General features: G+C 55.1%; 11 non-coding genes across 11 annotated transcripts; all 11 read left to right on the forward strand.

The window, feature by feature from the left end:
* The first annotated feature begins 7 nt into the window (after positions 1 to 7).
* On the forward strand, positions 8 to 99 carry LOC132361573 (small nucleolar RNA SNORD116). The gene has a single exon (XR_009501851.1). It is a non-coding gene; the product is annotated as a small nucleolar RNA SNORD116 (small nucleolar RNA).
* A 2,435-nt stretch (positions 100 to 2,534) lies between these two features.
* LOC132361574 (small nucleolar RNA SNORD116) lies at positions 2,535 to 2,626 on the forward strand. Its single transcript, XR_009501852.1, has one exon. It is a non-coding gene; the product is annotated as a small nucleolar RNA SNORD116 (small nucleolar RNA).
* A 2,448-nt stretch (positions 2,627 to 5,074) lies between these two features.
* On the forward strand, positions 5,075 to 5,166 carry LOC132361354 (small nucleolar RNA SNORD116). The gene has a single exon (XR_009501658.1). It is a non-coding gene; the product is annotated as a small nucleolar RNA SNORD116 (small nucleolar RNA).
* A 389-nt stretch (positions 5,167 to 5,555) lies between these two features.
* Positions 5,556 to 5,647, forward strand: LOC132360983 (small nucleolar RNA SNORD116). The gene has a single exon (XR_009501300.1). It is a non-coding gene; the product is annotated as a small nucleolar RNA SNORD116 (small nucleolar RNA).
* Positions 5,648 to 8,075: 2,428 nt separating this feature from the next.
* Positions 8,076 to 8,167, forward strand: LOC132361576 (small nucleolar RNA SNORD116). The gene has a single exon (XR_009501853.1). It is a non-coding gene; the product is annotated as a small nucleolar RNA SNORD116 (small nucleolar RNA).
* Positions 8,168 to 10,603: 2,436 nt separating this feature from the next.
* On the forward strand, positions 10,604 to 10,695 carry LOC132361577 (small nucleolar RNA SNORD116). The gene has a single exon (XR_009501854.1). It is a non-coding gene; the product is annotated as a small nucleolar RNA SNORD116 (small nucleolar RNA).
* Positions 10,696 to 13,142: 2,447 nt separating this feature from the next.
* LOC132361295 (small nucleolar RNA SNORD116) lies at positions 13,143 to 13,234 on the forward strand. Its single transcript, XR_009501599.1, has one exon. It is a non-coding gene; the product is annotated as a small nucleolar RNA SNORD116 (small nucleolar RNA).
* Positions 13,235 to 13,623: 389 nt separating this feature from the next.
* LOC132360885 (small nucleolar RNA SNORD116) lies at positions 13,624 to 13,715 on the forward strand. Its single transcript, XR_009501205.1, has one exon. It is a non-coding gene; the product is annotated as a small nucleolar RNA SNORD116 (small nucleolar RNA).
* Positions 13,716 to 16,143: 2,428 nt separating this feature from the next.
* On the forward strand, positions 16,144 to 16,235 carry LOC132361578 (small nucleolar RNA SNORD116). Its single transcript, XR_009501855.1, has one exon. It is a non-coding gene; the product is annotated as a small nucleolar RNA SNORD116 (small nucleolar RNA).
* A 2,440-nt stretch (positions 16,236 to 18,675) lies between these two features.
* LOC132361296 (small nucleolar RNA SNORD116) lies at positions 18,676 to 18,767 on the forward strand. The gene has a single exon (XR_009501600.1). It is a non-coding gene; the product is annotated as a small nucleolar RNA SNORD116 (small nucleolar RNA).
* A 389-nt stretch (positions 18,768 to 19,156) lies between these two features.
* On the forward strand, positions 19,157 to 19,248 carry LOC132360886 (small nucleolar RNA SNORD116). Its single transcript, XR_009501206.1, has one exon. It is a non-coding gene; the product is annotated as a small nucleolar RNA SNORD116 (small nucleolar RNA).
* The last annotated feature ends 2,232 nt before the right edge of the window (positions 19,249 to 21,480 follow it).

Here is a 21,480-nt window from a genome sequence, read left to right on the forward strand (position 1 = left end):
TGTGCTTGGATCGATGATGACTCCCACAAATGCATTCCTTGGAAATCTGAACAAAATGAGTGAGAAATCCCTACCGTCTCCTCGTTGGAACTGAGGTCCAGCACGTGGCTCCCCAAAGGAAAGTAGGGAGAGTTTCACGTTGCATTTGCGGCCGTGGGTGTCTACAGCCACGTTGTTCAAGTTGAGGGTTGTGGTCATCTCCTGGGGAGAAGAGCCATTGGGAGAGGAGCCTGGGATGCCAATCCAGGTGGGAAGGCTTGGGACAGCGTGCCGTCTCTGGGTTCCTTGGTCTAGCCAGGACTGCTGTCCCCTGCCACGGTTCAGCATGCAGGTAGGAGAGGAAGCGTGAGCCATTGCTCGTCCTGCCACCTGCACTTGAGTTCTACAGGCTGCCCCCACCTGCTGGTCATTGCCTTGTGGCCTCAAAGAAACAGAAGTCTGTAGGCTCAGGGTCAGAACAGGATTCCAGGCCTAGGGCAGGCTTCTTTGTCATGTTCTGCTTGGGAGACCAGATGCAGTTTAGGTTTCTCCTGATGAGGGGAGAAATCAAATGGGCCACTGTTCCTGGGAGTTTGGCCAATCTGATGGCTCCTCCTCGGGTTGTGTCCTGCTTGTGTGTGCTGTGTGAAGGGGCTGGAAAATGCCTTAGTCAAACTTGGTCACGGCAAGCTTCTTTGGTGAGGGGTGGCTCTGGCATCTTGCCGTGACACGTTGGGATCCCGGTGGAGAGAGAGTAAGGCAAGGCGAGTGAAAGAGCCACGTGAGATGGCTGGCTAAGCCCACAGGTTTACTGGTGGGTGGATAGATCGACGGTGGCCATGGGGTTCCCGGAACACATTTGGGATTCCCTCAGGAGCATCTGGAGGCACGTGTAGGGAGGGAATACGGGAGCACATTTGTGGACTGTCCCGCCTCTTTCCTCTCCCTGGTCGATTTGCTTCATGGCGGGTTCTTGTGCCAGCGAATGGTTGCCTTCACGGCACAGTATGGTGTCTTCTCACTGGGACCGATTTGCAGCCGTTGGGATGTTTTGTCCCTGTGTGCCCTCATTGCCCCTATGTTGAGGATGTTAAGGTGTTCCTTAGGACAGCCCAGCGTCATTGCTATACCAGGTCGGCATAGCATTCCCTGAGGTTTGGAGCTCTTCCCGGAGGTCTTTGGGCCCAACCATGCAGAAAGAAGGGAGTCGGCCGCCAAGGAAACGCTACAGGTTTAAGGGCTGGAGTGAATGTGTGCTGCAGGGGTCATTTTGTCCTGCCACCTTCTGGTGCTGCGAGCCTGTGATCTCCAGCATGCATGGCTTCAAGCCAGAGAAGCCATGCTGGTTCAAGGGTCCAGGATGTTGGGTGTGTTCTCTCATTGCACGGCTGTGGGTGACACGTTGGTCCTGGAGGACCTGGGTCTCATGGTTTCTCCAAGGTCTTGTCCTTGAAGGGAAGAATGCGAATGTGCAAGGTGCTACGATAAGTTACCCAGTTGCTGCAAGTGTTTGGCCCGCCATTTTGGGCATTGGAATGGCTCCCTTGCCATTAGCTTTGGTTGCGGTCCTAGGGAAGTTCCTCTGGCTTGGCAGGAGACCAGGAAGTATGCCTGCTGGTGAGTCTCCCTTGATCAGTCCAGGGGTTCTTCAGGTGCCCTTTGTCACGGGTCCCTACGAGCCGCTTTTGATGGAGGTCGTCTTATTCAGCCAAGGGCCCTTCCCTTATGGAAGATCTCTCCCCTTGAGGGCGTGTCCACTGTGTTTAATCATAAGGGCCAAACGCGTGTTTGTTCCCATAGAGGGCACTTGCTCTTAGGCTGAGGGGGCACAGTTGTCCTGAGGGTGTCTCAGGGGATCAGGAAGACATCCTTTTGCTGTGATGGAGGGCAGATTGCTCAGGAGAGGAATTTCAGGGCCCGAGACCAGGGGGTTGTTGGTCGGTGGCACTCTTTGTCCTGATGGCCGCACGCTCTGAAGGCGCCAGTGCCACGATGTTTTCACGTTTGCCTGCGGACACACAGGCAAGATGGACAGTAAATGAAATGTTGAGGAGAGATAGAACACACAATGCTGGGTGGTATCGCCCTTTCCCTCGGTGCGCCTGTGCACCCTCCTCAAGCATGCGTGTGTTCTCTCACCCCGAGCCAGGTGGAATGCCAGGGAAGGAATGCCAGCAGCAGCCTGGGGCCATCCGTATAATCCCTGATACCCGTTGAAGTGAGGACGGTGTGGCAAGGCGAGGCCAGCCGAAGGAGTCTCAGAGGGGTGTTGGCGTGCATTCCATGAGGATCCTGCTTTAACCCTTGTTGCGGTAAGCGACACTTCTTTGCTAAACCTAAAGGTTTGGCGATGGGAACGTGTGCACCGGGGCTACACCCTCACCTTCTGGTCTTTTCTCGGGGAACACGAGCTTTGATGCCCTGAGAACTGGCTGCATTTCCTGACCCGTGGCTCGGCTCTGCTGGCCACTTCCGTACGCTGATATGATTCAGCTCGCTGGCCGTCCCATGGTGGAATCTGCAACTTTGCATGTCCACCGTTTGAGCATGTGCTTGGATCGATGATGACTCCCACAAATGCATTCCTTGGAAATCTGAACAAAATGAGTGAGAAATCCCTACCGTCTCCTCGTTGGAACTGAGGTCCAGCACGTGGCTCCCCAAAGGAAAGTAGGGAGAGTTTCACGTTGCATTTGCGGCCGTGGGTGTCTACAGCCACGTTGTTCAAGTTGAGGGTTGTGGTCATCTCCTGGGGAGAAGAGCCATTGGGAGAGGAGCCTGGGATGCCAATCCAGGTGGGAAGGCTTGGGACAGCGTGCCGTCTCTGGGTTCCTTGGTCTAGCCAGGACTGCTGTCCCCTGCCACGGTTCAGCATGCAGGTAGGAGAGGAAGCGTGAGCCATTGCTCGTCCTGCCACCTGCACTTGAGTTCTACAGGCTGCCCCCACCTGCTGGTCATTGCCTTGTGGCCTCAAAGAAACAGAAGTCTGTAGGCTCAGGGTCAGAACAGGATTCCAGGCCTAGGGCAGGCTTCTTTGTCATGTTCTGCTTGGGAGACCAGATGCAGTTTAGGTTTCTCCTGATGAGGGGAGAAATCAAATGGGCCACTGTTCCTGGGAGTTTGGCCAATCTGATGGCTCCTCCTCGGGTTGTGTCCTGCTTGTGTGTGCTGTGTGAAGGGGCTGGAAAATGCCTTAGTCAAACTTGGTCACGGCAAGCTTCTTTGGTGAGGGGTGGCTCTGGCATCTTGCCGTGACACGTTGGGATCCCGGTGGAGAGAGAGTAAGGCAAGGCGAGTGAAAGAGCCACGTGAGATGGCTGGCTAAGCCCACAGGTTTACTGGTGGGTGGATAGATCGACGGTGGCCATGGGGTTCCCGGAACACATTTGGGATTCCCTCAGGAGCATCTGGAGGCACGTGTAGGGAGGGAATACGGGAGCACATTTGTGGACTGTCCCGCCTCTTTCCTCTCCCTGGTCGATTTGCTTCATGGCGGGTTCTTGTGCCAGCGAATGGTTGCCTTCATGGCACAGTATGGTGTCTCCTCATGGGGGCCGATTTGGAGGCCGTGGGGTGTTTTGTCCCTGTCTGACCACGTTCCCCCTGTGTTGAAGATGTGAAGGTGTTCCTGAGGACAGCCAGGCATCGTTTCTATACCCGGCCCACATAGCGTTCCCTGAGGATTGGAGCTCTACCCGGAGGTCATTGGGTGCCACCGTGCAGAAACAAGGGAGTTGGCTGCCAAGGAAAGGCTGCAGGTTTAAGGGCAGGAGAGGATGTGTGGTGTGGGTGTCATTTTTCCTGCCACCCGCTGGTGCGTCGAGACTGTGGTAACCGGCGAGCCTGGCCACAGGCTAGACAAGTCATACCGGTTCAAGTGTCTAGGCTGTTGTCTGGGTTCTGTCGTTGCATGGCTGTGGGTAACAAGTTGCTTGTAGAGGACCTGGGCCTCAGGGTTTCCCCAATGTCACGTCACTGATGGGCCCAGAGGGTGAAAGTACCAGACACCACTGCAAGTTACACAATTGCTGCAAGGGTTTGCCCCGCCACGTTGGGCGTCGGAATGGTTCCGATGCCATTAGCTTTGTGTGTGGGCCAAGGGTAGGTTGCCAGTCTTGGCAGCAGGCCAGGAAGTCTGGCTGCAGGTGAATCTCCATTGTTCAGTCCAGGAGTTCCTCTGGTGCGTTTTGTCACCGGTCCCTACAAGCTGCTTTTGTTGGAGGTCGTCCCATTTGGCCAAGGGCCGTTCCCTTGTGGAAGATCTCAGGGACCACATTTCCCCTTGCGGGTGAATCCATTGTGTGGAAGCGTATGCGCCAGGAGTGGTTTGGTTCCCCAGAGGGCAGTGGCTTTTACGCTGAGTAATCCCAGTTCCCCTGAGGGTGTCTCAGCAGTTCAGGATGACATCCTTATGCTGTGTCGGCGGGGAGGTGGCTCAGGCAGGAAAGTTCAAGGCCCATACCAGGGGGTTGATGGACGGCCGTGCTCTTTGTGCTGATGCCCGTGCGCTCTGAAGGCATCTGTGCCACGATGCATTCACGTTTGGCTGTGGACACACAGACATGATGGACTGCAAATGAAATGTTGAGGGGAGATATAGCACACATCGGTGGGCGGTATCACCCTTTGCCTCTGTGCGCCCGTTCACTTTTCTCAAACATCCCTGTATTCTGTCACCCTGAGGCATGTGGTGGAGTGTCAGGGAACAAACACCTGCAGCAGCATTGGGCCCTCTGTATAGTCCATGATACCTGGCGAAGTGAGGAGAGTGCGGCAAGGTGAGGCAAGTCAAGGCAAAAGAGTCTCAGAGTGGTTTTGGTGTGAAGTCCTTGAGGCTCCTCGTAGGAACCTTGTGGTGGTGAGTGGAACTTCTTTGCAGAAACCTAGATGTTTGGCCACGGGGACTTGTGCACTGAGACTACACCCTCACCTTCTTGGCTCTTGCAGGGGAACCCCAGATCTGATGCCATGATCCTTAGCTCCATTTGCAGCCCCGTGGGTCGCCTCTGGCCACTCCTGACTGCTGACATGATTGAGATCGGTGGCTGCCCCGCGGTGGAGCCTGCGACTTTGAACGTGCAGCCTTTGAGCAGGTGGATTGATGATGACTCCCATAAATGCACTGCTTGGAACTCTGAACAAATGAATGGGTCTAAGGTTTCTCCGCGGTCATGTCACTGACGGGCCTGGGGGCGAAAATACAAGGCCCCAGGGCAAGTAACCCAGTTGCTGCAAGGGTATGCCCTGCCAGTTTGGGCATTGGAATATCTCCGATGCCAATAGCTTTCTGTGTGATCCAAGGGCATCGCCTCTGGCTCGACAAGGTTCCTGGTAGAAACCTTGTGGGGGTAAACGGAACTTCTTTGAAGAAACCTAGAAGTTTGGCCACGGGGACTTGTGCCACGAGACTACACCGTCACATTCTGGGCTCTTCCTGGGGCACCCGAGCTCCGATGCCCTGAGACGTGGGTGCACTTCCTGCCCCGTGGCTCGAGTCTGGCCGCTCCCTACTGCTGAGAGGATTGAGCTTGCTGACAGTCCGCGACTTTGCACGTCCAGCCTTTGAGCAGGAGCGTGGATCAGTGAGGACTCCCATAAATGCATTCCTTGGAAATCTAAACAGAATGAATGAGCAATACCTACCGTCTTCTCATCCTAACTGAGGTCCAGCACGTGGCTCCCAAAGGAAAATTAGGGAGAGGTCCATGTTGCATTTGCTACTGTGGGCGTGCGCAGCAACATTGTTCAAGTGGAGGGTGGCGGGCTTCTCGTGCAGAAAGAGCCATGTGGAAAGGAGCCTGGGATGTCCATCTACGTGGGAAGGCTAAGGACAACTTGACGTCTCTGGGCACCTGAGTCTAGCCAGAACTGCTATCCCCTGCCGCGGTCAGCGTGCGGGTGCGAAAGGAAGCGTGAGCCACTGGTACTCCTCTGGCTTGCCATTGAGATCTACAGGCCACCCTCAAGCTCAGGTCGTTGCCTTGTTCCCGCAAGGAAACAGAAGTCTCTGCACTCAGGGTCAGAGAAGGAGTCCTGGCCAGGCCAGGCGTCTATGTCATGTTCAGCTTGGAAGGTGGGATATAGTTTAGGTTTGCCCTGATGGTCGGGGGAAATCAAATGGGACACTGTCCCCGGGATTTGGGCGACGCTGATGGCGCCTCCTTGGGTTGTGTCCTGCTTGTGTGTTGTGTGTGGAGAGTTTGGAAAGTGCCTTAGGCAAATCCAGGGGATATCAAGCTACTTAGGTGAGGGGTGGATTCGTTTGGATCCTGGTGGAGAGAGCAAGGCAAGGCGAGCGGGAAATACACGGGAGAGTGTTGGCTAAGCCCACAGGCTTACTGTTGGGTGGATAGATCGGTATGGGTGGATATGTCGGTGGACATAGGGTTCCCGGAGCTCTTTTGGGATATCTTCAGGAGCATTTGGAGCCCCGTGTAGGGAAGGAATACAGGTGCACATTCGTGGACCATCCCAACCTTTTCCTCTCCTTTCTCAATGTGCTTCACGGCGGGTCCTTGTTCCAGCGAATGGTGCCTTCACGGCACAGTATGGTGTCTTCTCAGTGGGACCGATTTGCAGCCGTTGGGATGTTTTGTCCCTGTGTGGCCTCATTGCCCCTATGTTGAGGATGTTAAGGTGTTCCTTAGGACAGCCCAGCGTCATTGCTATACCAGGTCGGCATAGCATTCCCTGAGGGTTGGAGCTCTTCCCGGAGGTCTTTGGGCCCAACCATGCAGAAAGAAGGGAGTCGGCCGCCAAGGAAACGCTACAGGCTTAAGGGCTGGAGTGAATGTGTGCTGCAGGGGTCATTTTGTCCTGCCACCTTCTGGTGCTGCGAGCCTGTGATCTCCAGCATGCATGGCTTCAAGCCAGAGAAGCCATGCTGGTTCAAGGGTCCAGGATGTTGGGTGTGTTCTCTCATTGCACGGCTGTGGGTGACACGTTGGTCCTGGAGGACCTGGGTCTCATGGTTTCTCCAAGGTCTTGTCCTTGAAGGGAAGAATGCGAATGTGCAAGGTGCTACGATAAGTTACCCAGTTGCTGCAAGTGTTTGGCCCGCCATTTTGGGCATTGGAATGGCTCCCTTGCCATTAGCTTTGGTTGCGGTCCTAGGGAAGTTCCTCTGGCTTGGCAGGAGACCAGGAAGTATGCCTGCTGGTGAGTCTCCCTTGATCAGTCCAGGGGTTCTTCAGGTGCCCTTTGTCACGGGTCCCTACGAGCCGCTTTTGATGGAGGTCGTCTTATTCAGCCAAGGGCCCTTCCCTTATGGAAGATCTCTCCCCTTGAGGGCGTGTCCACTGTGTTTAATCATAAGGGCCAAACGCGTGTTTGTTCCCATAGAGGGCACTTGCTCTTAGGCTGAGGGGGCACAGTTGTCCTGAGGGTGTCTCAGGGGATCAGGAAGACATCCTTTTGCTGTGATGGAGGGCAGATTGCTCAGGAGAGGAATTTCAGGGCCCGAGACCAGGGGGTTGTTGGTCGGTGGCACTCTTTGTCCTGATGGCCGCACGCTCTGAAGGCGCCAGTGCCACGATGTTTTCACGTTTGCCTGCGGACACACAGGCAAGATGGACAGTAAATGAAATGTTGAGGAGAGATAGAACACACAATGCTGGGTGGTATCGCCCTTTCCCTCGGTGCGCCTGTGCACCCTCCTCAAGCATGCGTGTGTTCTCTCACCCCGAGCCAGGTGGAATGCCAGGGAAGGAATGCCAGCAGCAGCCTGGGGCCATCCGTATAATCCCTGATACCCGTTGAAGTGAGGACGGTGTGGCAAGGCGAGGCCAGCCGAAGGAGTCTCAGAGGGGTGTTGGCGTGCATTCCATGAGGATCCTGCTTTAACCCTTGTTGCGGTAAGCGACACTTCTTTGCTAAACCTAAAGGTTTGGCGATGGGAACGTGTGCACCGGGGCTACACCCTCACCTTCTGGTCTTTTCTCGGGGAACACGAGCTTTGATGCCCTGAGAACTGGCTGCATTTCCTGACCCGTGGCTCGGCTCTGCTGGCCACTTCCGTACGCTGATATGATTCAGCTCGCTGGCCGTCCCATGGTGGAATCTGCAACTTTGCATGTCCACCGTTTGAGCATGTGCTTGGATCGATGATGACTCCCACAAATGCATTCCTTGGAAATCTGAACAAAATGAGTGAGAAATCCCTACCGTCTCCTCGTTGGAACTGAGGTCCAGCACGTGGCTCCCCAAAGGAAAGTAGGGAGAGTTTCACGTTGCATTTGCGGCCGTGGGTGTCTACAGCCACGTTGTTCAAGTTGAGGGTTGTGGTCATCTCCTGGGGAGAAGAGCCATTGGGAGAGGAGCCTGGGATGCCAATCCAGGTGGGAAGGCTTGGGACAGCGTGCCGTCTCTGGGTTCCTTGGTCTAGCCAGGACTGCTGTCCCCTGCCACGGTTCAGCATGCAGGTAGGAGAGGAAGCGTGAGCCATTGCTCGTCCTGCCACCTGCACTTGAGTTCTACAGGCTGCCCCCACCTGCTGGTCATTGCCTTGTGGCCTCAAAGAAACAGAAGTCTGTAGGCTCAGGGTCAGAACAGGATTCCAGGCCTAGGGCAGGCTTCTTTGTCATGTTCTGCTTGGGAGACCAGATGCAGTTTAGGTTTCTCCTGATGAGGGGAGAAATCAAATGGGCCACTGTTCCTGGGAGTTTGGCCAATCTGATGGCTCCTCCTCGGGTTGTGTCCTGCTTGTGTGTGCTGTGTGAAGGGGCTGGAAAATGCCTTAGTCAAACTTGGTCACGGCAAGCTTCTTTGGTGAGGGGTGGCTCTGGCATCTTGCCGTGACACGTTGGGATCCCGGTGGAGAGAGAGTAAGGCAAGGCGAGTGAAAGAGCCACGTGAGATGGCTGGCTAAGCCCACAGGTTTACTGGTGGGTGGATAGATCGACGGTGGCCATGGGGTTCCCGGAACACATTTGGGATTCCCTCAGGAGCATCTGGAGGCACGTGTAGGGAGGGAATACGGGAGCACATTTGTGGACTGTCCCGCCTCTTTCCTCTCCCTGGTCGATTTGCTTCATGGCGGGTTCTTGTGCCAGCGAATGGTTGCCTTCACGGCACAGTATGGTGTCTTCTCACTGGGACCGATTTGCAGCCGTTGGGATGTTTTGTCCCTGTGTGCCCTCATTGCCCCTATGTTGAGGATGTTAAGGTGTTCCTTAGGACAGCCCAGCGTCATTGCTATACCAGGTCGGCATAGCATTCCCTGAGGTTTGGAGCTCTTCCCGGAGGTCTTTGGGCCCAACCATGCAGAAAGAAGGGAGTCGGCCGCCAAGGAAACGCTACAGGTTTAAGGGCTGGAGTGAATGTGTGCTGCAGGGGTCATTTTGTCCTGCCACCTTCTGGTGCTGCGAGCCTGTGATCTCCAGCATGCATGGCTTCAAGCCAGAGAAGCCATGCCGGTTCAAGGGTCCAGGATGTTGGGTGCGTTCTCTCATTGCATGGCTGTGGGTGACACGTTGGTTCTGGAGGACCTGGGTCTCATGGTTTCTCCTTGGTCTTGTCCTTGAAGGGAAGAATGCGAATGTGCAAGGTGCTACGATAAGTTACCCAGTTGCTGCAAGTGTTTGGCCCGCCATTTTGGGCATTGGAATGGCTCCCTTGCCATTAGCTTTGGTTGCGGTCCTAGGGAAGTTCCTCTGGCTTGGCAGGAGACCAGGAAGTATGCCTGCTGGTGAGTCTCCCTTGATCAGTCCAGGGGTTCTTCAGGTGCCCTTTGTCACGGGTCCCTTCGAGCCGCTTTTGATGGAGGTCGTCTTATTCAGCCAAGGGCCCTTCCCTTATGGAAGATCTCTCCCCTTGAGGGCGTGTCCACTGTGTTTAATCATAAGGGCCAAACGCGTGTTTGTTCCCATAGAGGGCACTTGCTCTTAGGCTGAGGGGGCACAGTTGTCCTGAGGGTGTCTCAGGGGATCAGGAAGACATCCTTTTGCTGTGACGGAGGGCAGATTGCTCAGGAGAGGAATTTCAGGGCCCGAGACCAGGGGGTTGTTGGTCGGTGGCACTCTTTGTCCTGATGGCCGCACGCTCTGAAGGCGCCAGTGCCACGATGCTTTCACGTTTGCCTGCGGACACACAGGCAAGATGGACAGTAAATGAAATGTTGAGGAGAGATAGAACACACAATGCTGGGTGGTATCGCCCTTTCCCTCGGTGCGCCTGTGCACCCTCCTCAAGCATGCGTGTGTTCTCTCACCCAGAGCCAGGTGGAATGCCAGGGAAGGAATGCCAGCAGCAGCCTGGGGCCATCCGTATAATCCCTGATACCCGTTGAAGTGAGGACGGTGTGGCAAGGCGAGGCCAGCCGAAGGAGTCTCAGAGGGGTGTTGGCGTGCATTCCATGAGGATCCTGCTTTAACCCTTGTTGCGGTAAGCGACACTTCTTTGCTAAACCTAAAGGTTTGGCGATGGGAACGTGTGCACCGGGGCTACACCCTCACCTTCTGGTCTTTTCTCGGGGAACACGAGCTTTGATGCCCTGAGAACTGGCTGCATTTCCTGACCCGTGGCTCGGCTCTGCTGGCCACTTCCGTAACTCTGATATGATTCAGCTCGCTGGCCGTCCCATGGTGGAATCTGCAACTTTGCATGTCCACCGTTTGAGCATGTGCTTGGATCGATGATGACTCCCACAAATGCATTCCTTGGAAATCTGAACAAAATGAGTGAGAAATCCCTACCGTCTCCTCGTTGGAACTGAGGTCCAGCACGTGGCTCCCCAAAGGAAAGTAGGGAGAGGTTCACGTTGCATTTGCGGCCGTGGGTGTCTACAGCCACGTTGTTCAAGTTGAGGGTTGTGGTCATCTCCTGGGAGAAGAGCCATTGGGGAAGGAGCCTGGGATGCCAATCCAGGTGGGAAGGCTTGGGACAGCGTGCCGTCTCTGGGTTCCTTGGTCTAGCCAGGACTGCTGTCCCCTGCCACGGTTCAGCATGCAGGTAGGAGAGGAAGCGTGAGCCATTGCTCGTCCTGCCACCTGCACTTGAGTTCTACAGGCTGCCCCCACCTGCTGGTCATTGCCTTGTGGCCTCAAAGAAACAGAAGTCTGTAGGCTCAGGGTCAGAACAGGATTCCAGGCCTAGGGCAGGCTTCTTTGTCATGTTCTGCTTGGGAGACCAGATGCAGTTTAGGTTTCTCCTGCTGAGGGGAGAAATCAAATGGGCCACTGTTCCTGGGAGTTTGGCCAATCTGATGGCTCCTCCTCGGGTTGTGTCCTGCTTGTGTGTGCTGTGTGAAGGGGCTGGAAAATGCCTTAGTCAAACTTGGTCACGGCAAGCTTCTTTGGTGAGGGGTGGCTCTGGCATCTTGCCGTGACACGTTGGGATCCCGGTGGAGAGAGAGTAAGGCAAGGCGAGTGAAAGAGCCACGTGAGATGGCTGGCTAAGCCCACAGGTTTACTGGTGGGTGGATAGATCGACGGTGGCCATGGGGTTCCCGGAACACATTTGGGATTCCCTCAGGAGCATCTGGAGGCACGTGTAGGGAGGGAATACGGGAGCACATTTGTGGACTGTCCCGCCTCTTTCCTCTCCCTGGTCGATTTGCTTCATGGCGGGTTCTTGTGCCAGCGAATGGTTGCCTTCATGGCACAGTATGGTGTCTCCTCATGGGGGCCGATTTGGAGGCCGTGGGGTGTTTTGTCCCTGTCTGACCACGTTCCCCCTGTGTTGAAGATGTGAAGGTGTTCCTGAGGACAGCCAGGCATCGTTTCTATACCCGGCCCACATAGCGTTCCCTGAGGATTGGAGCTCTACCCGGAGGTCATTGGGTGCAACCGTGCAGAAACAAGGGAGTTGGCTGCCAAGGAAAGGCTGCAGGTTTAAGGGCAGGAGAGGATGTGTGGTGTGGGTGTCATTTTTCCTGCCACCCGCTGGTGCGTCGAGACTGTGGTAACCGGCGAGCCTGGCCACAGGCTAGACAAGTCATACCGGTTCAAGTGTCTAGGCTGTTGTCTGGGTTCTGTCGTTGCATGGCTGTGGGTAACAAGTTGCTTGTAGAGGACCTGGGCCTCAGGGTTTCCCCAATGTCACGTCACTGATGGGCCCAGAGGGTGAAAGTACCAGACACCACTGCAAGTTACACAATTGCTGCAAGGGTTTGCCCCGCCACGTTGGGCGTCGGAATGGTTCCGATGCCATTAGCTTTGTGTGTGGGCCAAGGGTAGGTTGCCAGTCTTGGCAGCAGGCCAGGAAGTCTGGCTGCAGGTGAATCTCCATTGTTCAGTCCAGGAGTTTCTCTGGTGCGTTTTGTCACTGGTCCCTACAAGCGGCTTTTGTTGGAGGTCGTCCCATTTGGCCAAGGGCCGTTCCCTTGTGGAAGATCTCAGGGACCACATTTCCCCTTGAGGGTGAATCCATTGTGTGGAAGCGTATGCGCCAGGAGTGGTTTGGTTCCCCAGAGGGCAGTGGCTTTTACGCTGAGTAATCCCAGTTCCCCTGAGGGTGTCTCAGCCGTTCAGGATGACATCCTTATGCTGTGTCGGCGGGGAGGTGGCTCAGGCAGGAACGTTCAAGGTCCATACCGGGGGGATGATGGACGGCCGTGCTCTTTGTGCTGATGCCCGTGCGCTCTGAAGGCATCTGTGCCACGATGCATTCACGTTTGGCTGTGGACACACAGACATGATGGACTGCAAATGAAATGCTGAGGGGAGATATAGCGCACATCGGTGGGCGGTATCACCCTTTGCCTCTGTGCGCCCATTCACTTTTCTCAAACATCCCTGTGTTCTGTCACCCTGAGGCATGTGGTGGAGTGCCAGGGAACAAACACCTGCAGCAGCATTGGGCCCTCTGTATAGTCCATGATACCTGGCGAAGTGAGGAGAGTGTGGCAAGGTGAGGAAAGTCAAGGCAAAAGAGTCTCAGCGTGGTTTTGGCGTGAAGTCCTTGAGGATCCTCATAGGAACCTTGTGGTGGTGAGTGGAACTTCTTTGCAGAAACCTAGATGTTTGGCCACGGGGACTTGTGCACTGAGACTACACCCTCACCTTCTTGGCTCTTGCAGGGGAACCCCAGATCTGATGCCATGATCCTTAGCTCCATTTGCAGCCCCGTGGGTCGCCTCTGGCCACTCCTGACTGCTGACATGATTGAGATCGGTGGCTGCCCCGCAGTGGAGCCTGTGACTTTGAACGTGCAGCCTTTGAGCAGGTGGATTGATGATGACTCCCATAAATGCACTGCTTGGAACTCTGAACAAATGAATGGGTCTCAGGTTTCTCCGCGGTCATGTCACTGACGGGCCTGGGGGCGAAAATACAAGGCGCCAGGGCAAGTAACCCAGTTGCTGCAAGGGTTTGCCCTGCCAGTTTGGGCATTGGAATATCTCCAATGCCAATAGCTTTCTGTGTGATCCAAGGGCATCGCCTCTGGCTCGACAAGGTTCCTGGTAGAAACCTTGTGGGGGTAAACGGAACTTCTTTGAAGAAACCTAGAAGTTTGGCCTCGGGGACTTGTGCCGCGAGACTACACCATCACATTCTAGGCTCTTCCTGGGGCACCCGAGCTCCGATGCCCTGAGACGTGGGTGCACTTCCTGCCCCGTGGCTCGAGTCTGGCCGCTCCCTACTGCTGAGAGGATTGAGCTTGCTGACAGTCCGCGACTTTGCACGTCCAGCCTTTGAGCAGGAGCATGGATCAGTGAGGACTCCCATAAAGGCATTCCTTGGAAATCTAAACAAAATGAATGAGCAATACCTACCGTCTTCTCATCCTAACTGAGGTCCAGCACGTGGCTCCCAAAGGAAAATTAGGGAGAGGTCCATGTTGCATTTGCTACTGTGGGCATGCGCAGCAACATTGTTCAAGTGGAGGGTGGCGGGCTTCTCGTGCAGAAAGAGCCATGTGGAAAGGAGCCTGGGATGTCCATCTACGTGGGAAGGCTAAGGACAACTTGACGTCTCTGGGCACCTGAGTCTAGCCAGAACTGCTATCCCCTGCCGCAGACAGCATGCGGGTGCGAAAGGAAGCGTGAGCCACTGGTACTCCTCTGGCTTGCCATTGAGATCTACAGGCCACCCTCAAGCTCAGGTCGTTGCCTTGTTCCCGCAAGGAAACAGAAGTCTCTGCACTCAGGGTCAGAGAAGGAGTCCTGGCCAGGCCAGGCGTCTATGTCATGTTCAGCTTGGAAGGTGGGATATAGTTCAGGTTTGCCCTGATGGTCGGGGGAAATCAAATGGGCCACTGTCCCCGGGATTTGGGCGACGCTGATGGCACCTCCTTGGGTTGTGTCCTGCTTGTGTGTTGTGTGTGGAGAGTTTGGAAAATGCCTTAGGCAAATCCAGGGGATATCAAGCTACTTAGGTGAGGGGTGGATTCGTTTGGATCCTGGTGGAGAGAGTAAGGCAAGGCGAGCGGGGAATACACGGGAGAGTGTTGGCTAAGCCCACAGGCTTACTGTTGGGTGGATAGATCGGTATGGGTGGATATGTCGGTGGACATAGGTTTCCCGGAACTCTTTTGGGATATCTTCAGGAGCATTTGGAGCCCCGTGTAGGGAAGGAATACAGGTGCACATTCGTGGACCATCCCAACCTTTTCCTCTCCTTTCTCAATGTGCTTCACGGCGGGTCCTTGTTCCAGCGAATGGTGCCTTCACGGCACAGTATGGTGTCTTCTCACTGGGACCGATTTGGAGCCGTTGGGATGTTTTGTCCCTGTGTGGCCTCATTGCCCCTATGTTGAGGATGTTAAGGTGTTCCTTAGGACAGCCCAGCGTCATTGCTATACCAGGTCGGCATAGGATTCCCTGAGGTTTGGAGCTCTTCCCGGAGGTCTTTGGGCCCAACCATGCAGAAAGAAGGGAGTCGGCCGCCAAGGCAACGCTACAGGTTTAAGGGCTGGAGTGAATGTGTGCTGCAGGGGTCATTTTGTCCTGCCACCTTCTGGTGCTGCGAGCCTGTGATCTCCAGCATGCATGGCTTCAAGCCAGAGAAGCCATGCCGGTTCAAGGGTCCAGGATGTTGGGTGCGTTCTCTCATTGCACGGCTGTGGGTGACACGTTGGTTCTGGAGGACCTGGGTCTCATGGTTTCTCCAAGGTCTTGTCCTTGAAGGGGAGAATGCGAATGTGCAAGGTGCTACGATAAGTTACCCAGTTGCTACAAGTGTTTGGCCCGCCATTTTGGGCATTGGAATGGCTCCCTTGCCATTAGCTTTGGTTGCGGTCCTAGGGAAGTTCCTCTGGCTTGGCAGGAGACCAGGAAGTATGCCTGCTGGTGAGTCTCCCTTGATCAGTCCAGGGGTTCTTCAGGTGCCCTTTGTCACGGGTCCCTACGAGCCGCTTTTGATGGAGGTCGTCTTATTCAGCCAAGGGCCCTTCCCTTATGGAAGATCTCTCCCCTTGAGGGCGTGTCAACTGTGTTTAATCATAAGGGCCAAACGCGTGTTTGTTCCCATAGAGGGCACTTGCTCTTAGGCTGAGGGGGCACAGTTGTCCTGAGGGTGTCTCAGGGGATCAGGAAGACATCCTTTTGCTGTGATGGAGGGCAGATTGCTCAGGAGAGGAATTTCAGGGCCCGAGACCAGGGGGTTGTTGGTCGGTGGCACTCTTTGTCCTGATGGCCGCACGCTCTGAAGGCGCCAGTGCCACGATGCTTTCACGTTTGCCTGCGGACACACAGGCAAGATGGACAGTAAATGAAATGTTGAGGAGAGATAGAACACACAATGCTGGGTGGTATCGCCCTTTCCCTCGGTGCGCCTGTGCACCCTCCTCAAGCATGCGTGTGTTCTCTCACCCCGAGCCAGGTGGAATGCCAGGGAAGGAATGCCAGCAGCAGCCTGGGGCCATCCGTATAATCCCTGATACCCGTTGAAGTGAGGACGGTGTGGCAAGGCGAGGCCAGCCGAAGGAGTCTCAGAGGGGTGTTGGCGTGCATTCCTTGAGGATCCTGCTTTAACCCTTGTTGCGGTAAGCGACACTTCTTTGCTAAACCTAAAGGTTTGGCGATGGGAACGTGTGCACCGGGGCTACACCCTCACCTTCTGGTCTTTTCTCGGGGAACACGAGCTTTGATGCCCTGAGAACTGGCTGCATTTCCTGACCCGTGGCTCGGCTCTGCTGGCCACTTCCGTACGCTGATATGATTCAGCTCGCTGGCCGTCCCATGGTGGAATCTGCAACTTTGCATGTCCACCGTTTGAGCATGTGCTTGGATCGATGATGACTCCCACAAATGCATTCCTTGGAAATCTGAACAAAATGAGTGAGAAATCCCTACCGTCTCCTCGTTGGAACTGAGGTCCAGCACGTGGCTCCCCAAAGGAAAGTAGGGAGAGGTTCACGTTGCATTTGCGGCCATGGGTGTCTACAGCCACGTTGTTCAAGTTGAGGGTTGTGGTCATCTCCTGGGAGAAGAGCCATTGGGGAAGGAGCCTGGGATGCCAATCCAGGTGGGAAGGCTTGGGACAGCGTGCCGTCTCTGGGTTCCTTGGTCTAGCCAGGACTGCTGTCCCCTGCCACGGTTCAGCATGCAGGTAGGAGAGGAAGCGTGAGCCATTGCTCGTCCTGCCACCTGCACTTGAGTTCTACAGGCTGCCCCCACCTGCTGGTCATTGCCTTGTGGCCTCAAAGAAACAGAAGTCTGTAGGCTCAGGGTCAGAACAGGATTCCAGGCCTAGGGCAGGCTTCTTTGTCATGTTCTGCTTGGGAGACCAGATGCAGTTTAGGTTTCTCCTGCTGAGGGGAGAAATCAAATGGGCCACTGTTCCTGGGAGTTTGGCCAATCTGATGGCTCCTCCTCGGGTTGTGTCCTGCTTGTGTGTGCTGTGTGAAGGGGCTGGAAAATGCCTTAGTCAAACTTGGTCACGGCAAGCTTCTTTGGTGAGGGGTGGCTCTGGCATCTTGCCGTGACACGTTGGGATCCCGGTGGAGAGAGAGTAAGGCAAGGCGAGTGAAAGAGCCACGTGAGATGGCTGGCTAAGCCCACAGGTTTACTGGTGGGTGGATAGATCGACGGTGGCCATGGGGTTCCCGGAACACATTTGGGATTCCCTCAGGAGCATCTGGAGGCACGTGTAGGGAGGGAATACGGGAGCACATTTGTGGACTGTCCCGCCTCTTTCCTCTCCCTGGTCGATTTGCTTCATGGCGGGTTCTTGTGCCAGCGAATGGTTGCCTTCATGGCATAGTATGGTGTCTCCTCATGGGGGCCGATTTGGAGGCCGTGGGGTGTTTTGTCCCTGTCTGACCACGTTCCCCCTGTGTTGAAGATGTGAAGGTGTTCCTGAGGACAGCCAGGCATCGATTCTATACCCAGCCCACATAGCGTTCGCTGAGGATTGGAGCTCTACCCGGAGGTCATTGGGTGCAACCGTGCAGAAACAAGGGAGTTGGCTGCCAAGGAAAAGCTGCAGGTTTAAGGGCAGGAGAGGATGTGTGGTGTGGGTGTCATTTTTCCTGCCACCCGCTGGTGCGTCGAGACTGTGGTAACCGGCGAGCCTGGCCACAGGCTACAGAAGTCATACCGGTTCAAGTGTCTAGGCTGTTGTCTGAGTTCTGTTGTTGCATGGCTGTGGGTAACAAGTTGCTTGTAGAGGACCTGGGCCTCAGGGTTTCCCCAATGTCACGCCACTGATGAGGGTGAAAGTACCAGACACCACTGCAAGTTACACAATTGCTGCAAGTGTTTGCCCCGCCACGTTGGGCGTCGGAATGATTCTGATGCCATTAGCTTTGTGCGTGGGCCAAGTGTTGGTGGCCAGTCTTGGCAGCAGGCCAGGAAGTATGGCTGCAGGTGAATCTCCATTGTTAAGTCCAGGAGTTTCTCTGGTGCGTTTTGTCACTGGTCCCTACAAGCGGCTTTTGTTGGAGGTCGTCCCATTTGGCCAAGTGCCGTTCCCTTGTGGAAGATCTCAGGGACCACATTTCCCCTTGAGGGTGAATCCATTGTGTGGAAGCGTATGTGCCAGGAGTGGTTTGGTTCCCCAGAGGGCAGTGGCTTTTACGCTGAGTAATCCCAGTTCCCCTGAGGGTGTCTCAGCAGTTCAGGATGACATCCTTATGCTGTGTCGGCGGGGAGGTGGCTCAGGCAGGAACGTTCAAGGCCCATACCGGGGGGATGATGGACGGCCGTGCTCTTTGTGCTGATGCCCGTGCGCTCTGAAGGCATCTGTGCCACGATGCATTCACGTTTGGCTGTGGACACACAGACATGATGGACTGCAAATGAAATGCTGAGGGGAGATATAGCGCACATCGGTGGGCGGTATCACCCTTTGCCTCTGTGCGCCCGTTCACTTTTCTCAAACATCCCTGTGTTCTGTCACCCTGAGGCATGTGGTGGAGTGCCAGGGAACAAACACCTGCAGCAGCATTGGGCCCTCTGTATAGTCCACGATACCTGGCGAAGTGAGGAGAGTGTGGCAAGGTGAGGCAAGTCAAGGCAAAAGAGTCTCAGAGTGGTTTTGGCGTGAAGTCCTTGAGGATCCTCGTAGGAACCTTGTGGTGGTGAGTGGAACTTCTTTGCAGAAACCTAGATGTTTGGCCACGGGGACTTGTGCACTGAGACTACACCCTCACTTTCTTGGCTCTTGCAGGGGAACCCCAGATCTGATGCCATGATCCTTAGCTCCATTTGCAGCCCCGTGGGTCGCCTCTGGCCACTCCTGACTGCTGACATGATTGAGATCGGTGGCTGCCCCGCCCTGGAGCCTGTGACTTTAAACGTGCAGCCTTTGAGCAGGTGGATTGATGATGACTCCCATAAATGCACTGCTTGGAACTCTGAACAAATGAATGGGTCTCAGGTTTCTCCGCGGTCATGTCACTGACGGGCCTGGGGGCGAAAATACAAGGCGCCAGGGCAAGTAACCCAGTTGCTGCAAGGGTTTGCCCTGCCAATTTGGGCATTGGAATATCTCCAATGCCAATAGCTTTCTGTGTGATCCAAGGGCATCGCCTCTGGCTCGACAAGGTTCCTGGTAGAAACCTTGTGGGGGTAAACGGAACTTCTTTGAAGAAACCTAGAAGTTTGGCCACGGGTTCTTGTGCCGCGAGACTACACCATCACATTCTGGGCTCTTCCTGGGGCACCCGAGCTCCGATGCCCTGAGACGTGGGTGCACTTCCTGCCCCGTGGCTCGAGTCTGGCCGCTCCCTACTGCTGAGAGGATTGAGCTTGCTGACAGTCCGCGACTTTGCACGTCCAGCCTTTGAGCAGGAGCGTGGATCAGTGAGGACTCCCATAAAGGCATTCCTTGGAAATCTAAACAAAATGAATGAGCAATACCTACCGTCTTCTCATCCTAACTGAGGTCCAGCACGTGGCTCCCAAAGGAAAATTAGGGAGAGGTCCATGTTGCATTTGCTACTGTGGGCATGCGCAGCAACATTGTTCAAGTGGAGGGTGGCGGGCTTCTCGTGCAGAAAGAGCCATGTGGAAAGGAGCCTGGGATGTCCATCTACGTGGGAAGGCTAAGGACAACTTGACGTCTCTGGGCACCTGAGTCTAGCCAGAACTGCTATCCCCTGCCGCAGACAGCATGCGGGTGCGAAAGGAAGCGTGAGCCACTGGTACTCCTCTGGCTTGCCATTGAGATCTACAGGCCACCCTCAAGCTCAGGTCGTTGCCTTGTTCCCGCAAGGAAACAGAAGTCTCTGCACTCAGGGTCAGAGAAGGAGTCCTGGCCAGGCCAGGCGTCTATGTCATGTTCAGCTTGGAAGGTGGGATATAGTTCAGGTTTGCCCTGATGGTTGGGGGAAATCAAATGGGCCACTGTCCCCGGGATTTGGGCGACGCTGATGGCACCTCCTTGGGTTGTGTCCTGCTTGTGTGTTGTGTGTGGAGAGTTTGGAAAATGCCTTAGGCAAATCCAGGGGATATCAAGCTACTTAGGTGAGGGGTGGATTCGTTTGGATCCTGCTGGAGAGAGCAAGGCAAGGCGAGCGGGGAATACACGGGAGAGTGTTGGCTAAGCCCACAGGCTTACTGTTGGGTGGATAGATCGGTATGGGTGGATATGTCGGTGGACATAGGGTTCCCGGAACTCTTTTGGGATATCTTCAGGAGCATTTGGAGCCCCGTGAAGGGAAGGAATACAGGTGCACATTCGTGGACCATCCCAAGCTTTTCCTCTCCTTTCTCAATGTGCTTCACGGCGGGTCCTTGTTCCAGCGAATGGTGCCTTCACGGCACAGTATGGTGTCTTCTCACTGGGACCGATTTGGAGCCGTTGGGATGTTTTGTCCCTGTGTGGCCTCATTGCCCCTATGTTGAGGGTGTTAAGGTGTTCCTTAGGACAGCCCAGCGTCATTGCTATACCAGGTCGGCATAGCATTCCCTGAGGTTTGGAGCTCTTCCCGGAGGTCTTTGGGCCCAACCATGCAGAAAGAAGGGAGTCGGCTGCCAAGGAAACGCTATAGGTTTAAGGGCTGGAGTGAATGTGTGCTGCAGGGGTCATTTTGTCCTGCCACCTTCTGGTGCTGTGAGCCTGTGATCTCCAGCATGCATGGCTTCAAGTCAGAGAAGCCATGCCGGTTCAAGGGTCCAGGATGTTGGGTGCGTTCTCTCATTGCACGGCTGTGGGTGACACGTTGGTTCTGGAGGACCTGGGTCTCATGGTTTCTCCAAGGTCTTGTCCTTGAAGGGAAGAATGCGAATGTGCAAGGTGCTATGATAAGTTACCCAGTTGCTGCAAGTGTTTGGCCCACCATTTTGGGCATTGGAATGGCTCCCTTGCCATTAGCTTTGGTTGCGGTCCTAGGGAAGTTCCTCTGGCTTGGCAGGAGACCAGGAAGTATGCCTGCTGGTGAGTCTCCCTTGATCAGTCCAGGGGTTCTTCAGGTGCCCTTTGTCACGGGTCCCTACGAGCCGCTTTTGATGGAGGTCGTCTTATTCAGCCAAGGGCCCTTCCCTTATGGAAGATCTCTCCCCTTGAGGGCGTGTCCACTGTGTTTAATCATAAGGGCCAAACGCGTGTTTGTTCCCATAGGGGGCACTTGCTCTTAGGCTGAGGGGGCACAGTTGTCCTGAGGGGGTCTCAGGGGATCAGGAAGACATCCTTTTGCTGTGATGGAGGGCAGATTGCTCAGGAGAGGAATTTCAGGGCCCGAGACCAGGGGGCTGTTGGTCGGTGGCACTCTTTGTCCTGATGGCCGCACGCTCTGAAGGCGCCAGTGCCACGATGCTTTCACGTTTGCCTGCGGACACACAGGCAAGATGGACAGTAAATGAAATGTTGAGGAGAGATAGAACACACAATGCTGGGTGGTATCGCCCTTTCCCTCGGTGCACCTGTGCACCCTCCTCAAGCATGCGTGTGTTCTCTCACCCCGAGCCAGGTGGAATGCCAGGGAAGGAATGCCAGCAGCAGCCTGGGGCCATCCGTATAATCCCTGATACCCGTTGAAGTGAGGACGGTGTGGCAAGGCGAGGCCAGCCGAAGGAGTCTCATAGGGGTGTTGGCGTGCATTCCTTGAGGATCCTGCTTTAACCCTTGTTGCGGTAAGCGACACTTCTTTGCTAAACCTAAAGGTTTGGCGATGGGAACG

The sequence above is a fragment of the Balaenoptera ricei genome, chromosome 2 (assembly GCF_028023285.1).
Source record: "Balaenoptera ricei isolate mBalRic1 chromosome 2, mBalRic1.hap2, whole genome shotgun sequence".
Lineage (NCBI taxonomy): Eukaryota > Metazoa > Chordata > Mammalia > Artiodactyla > Balaenopteridae > Balaenoptera > Balaenoptera ricei.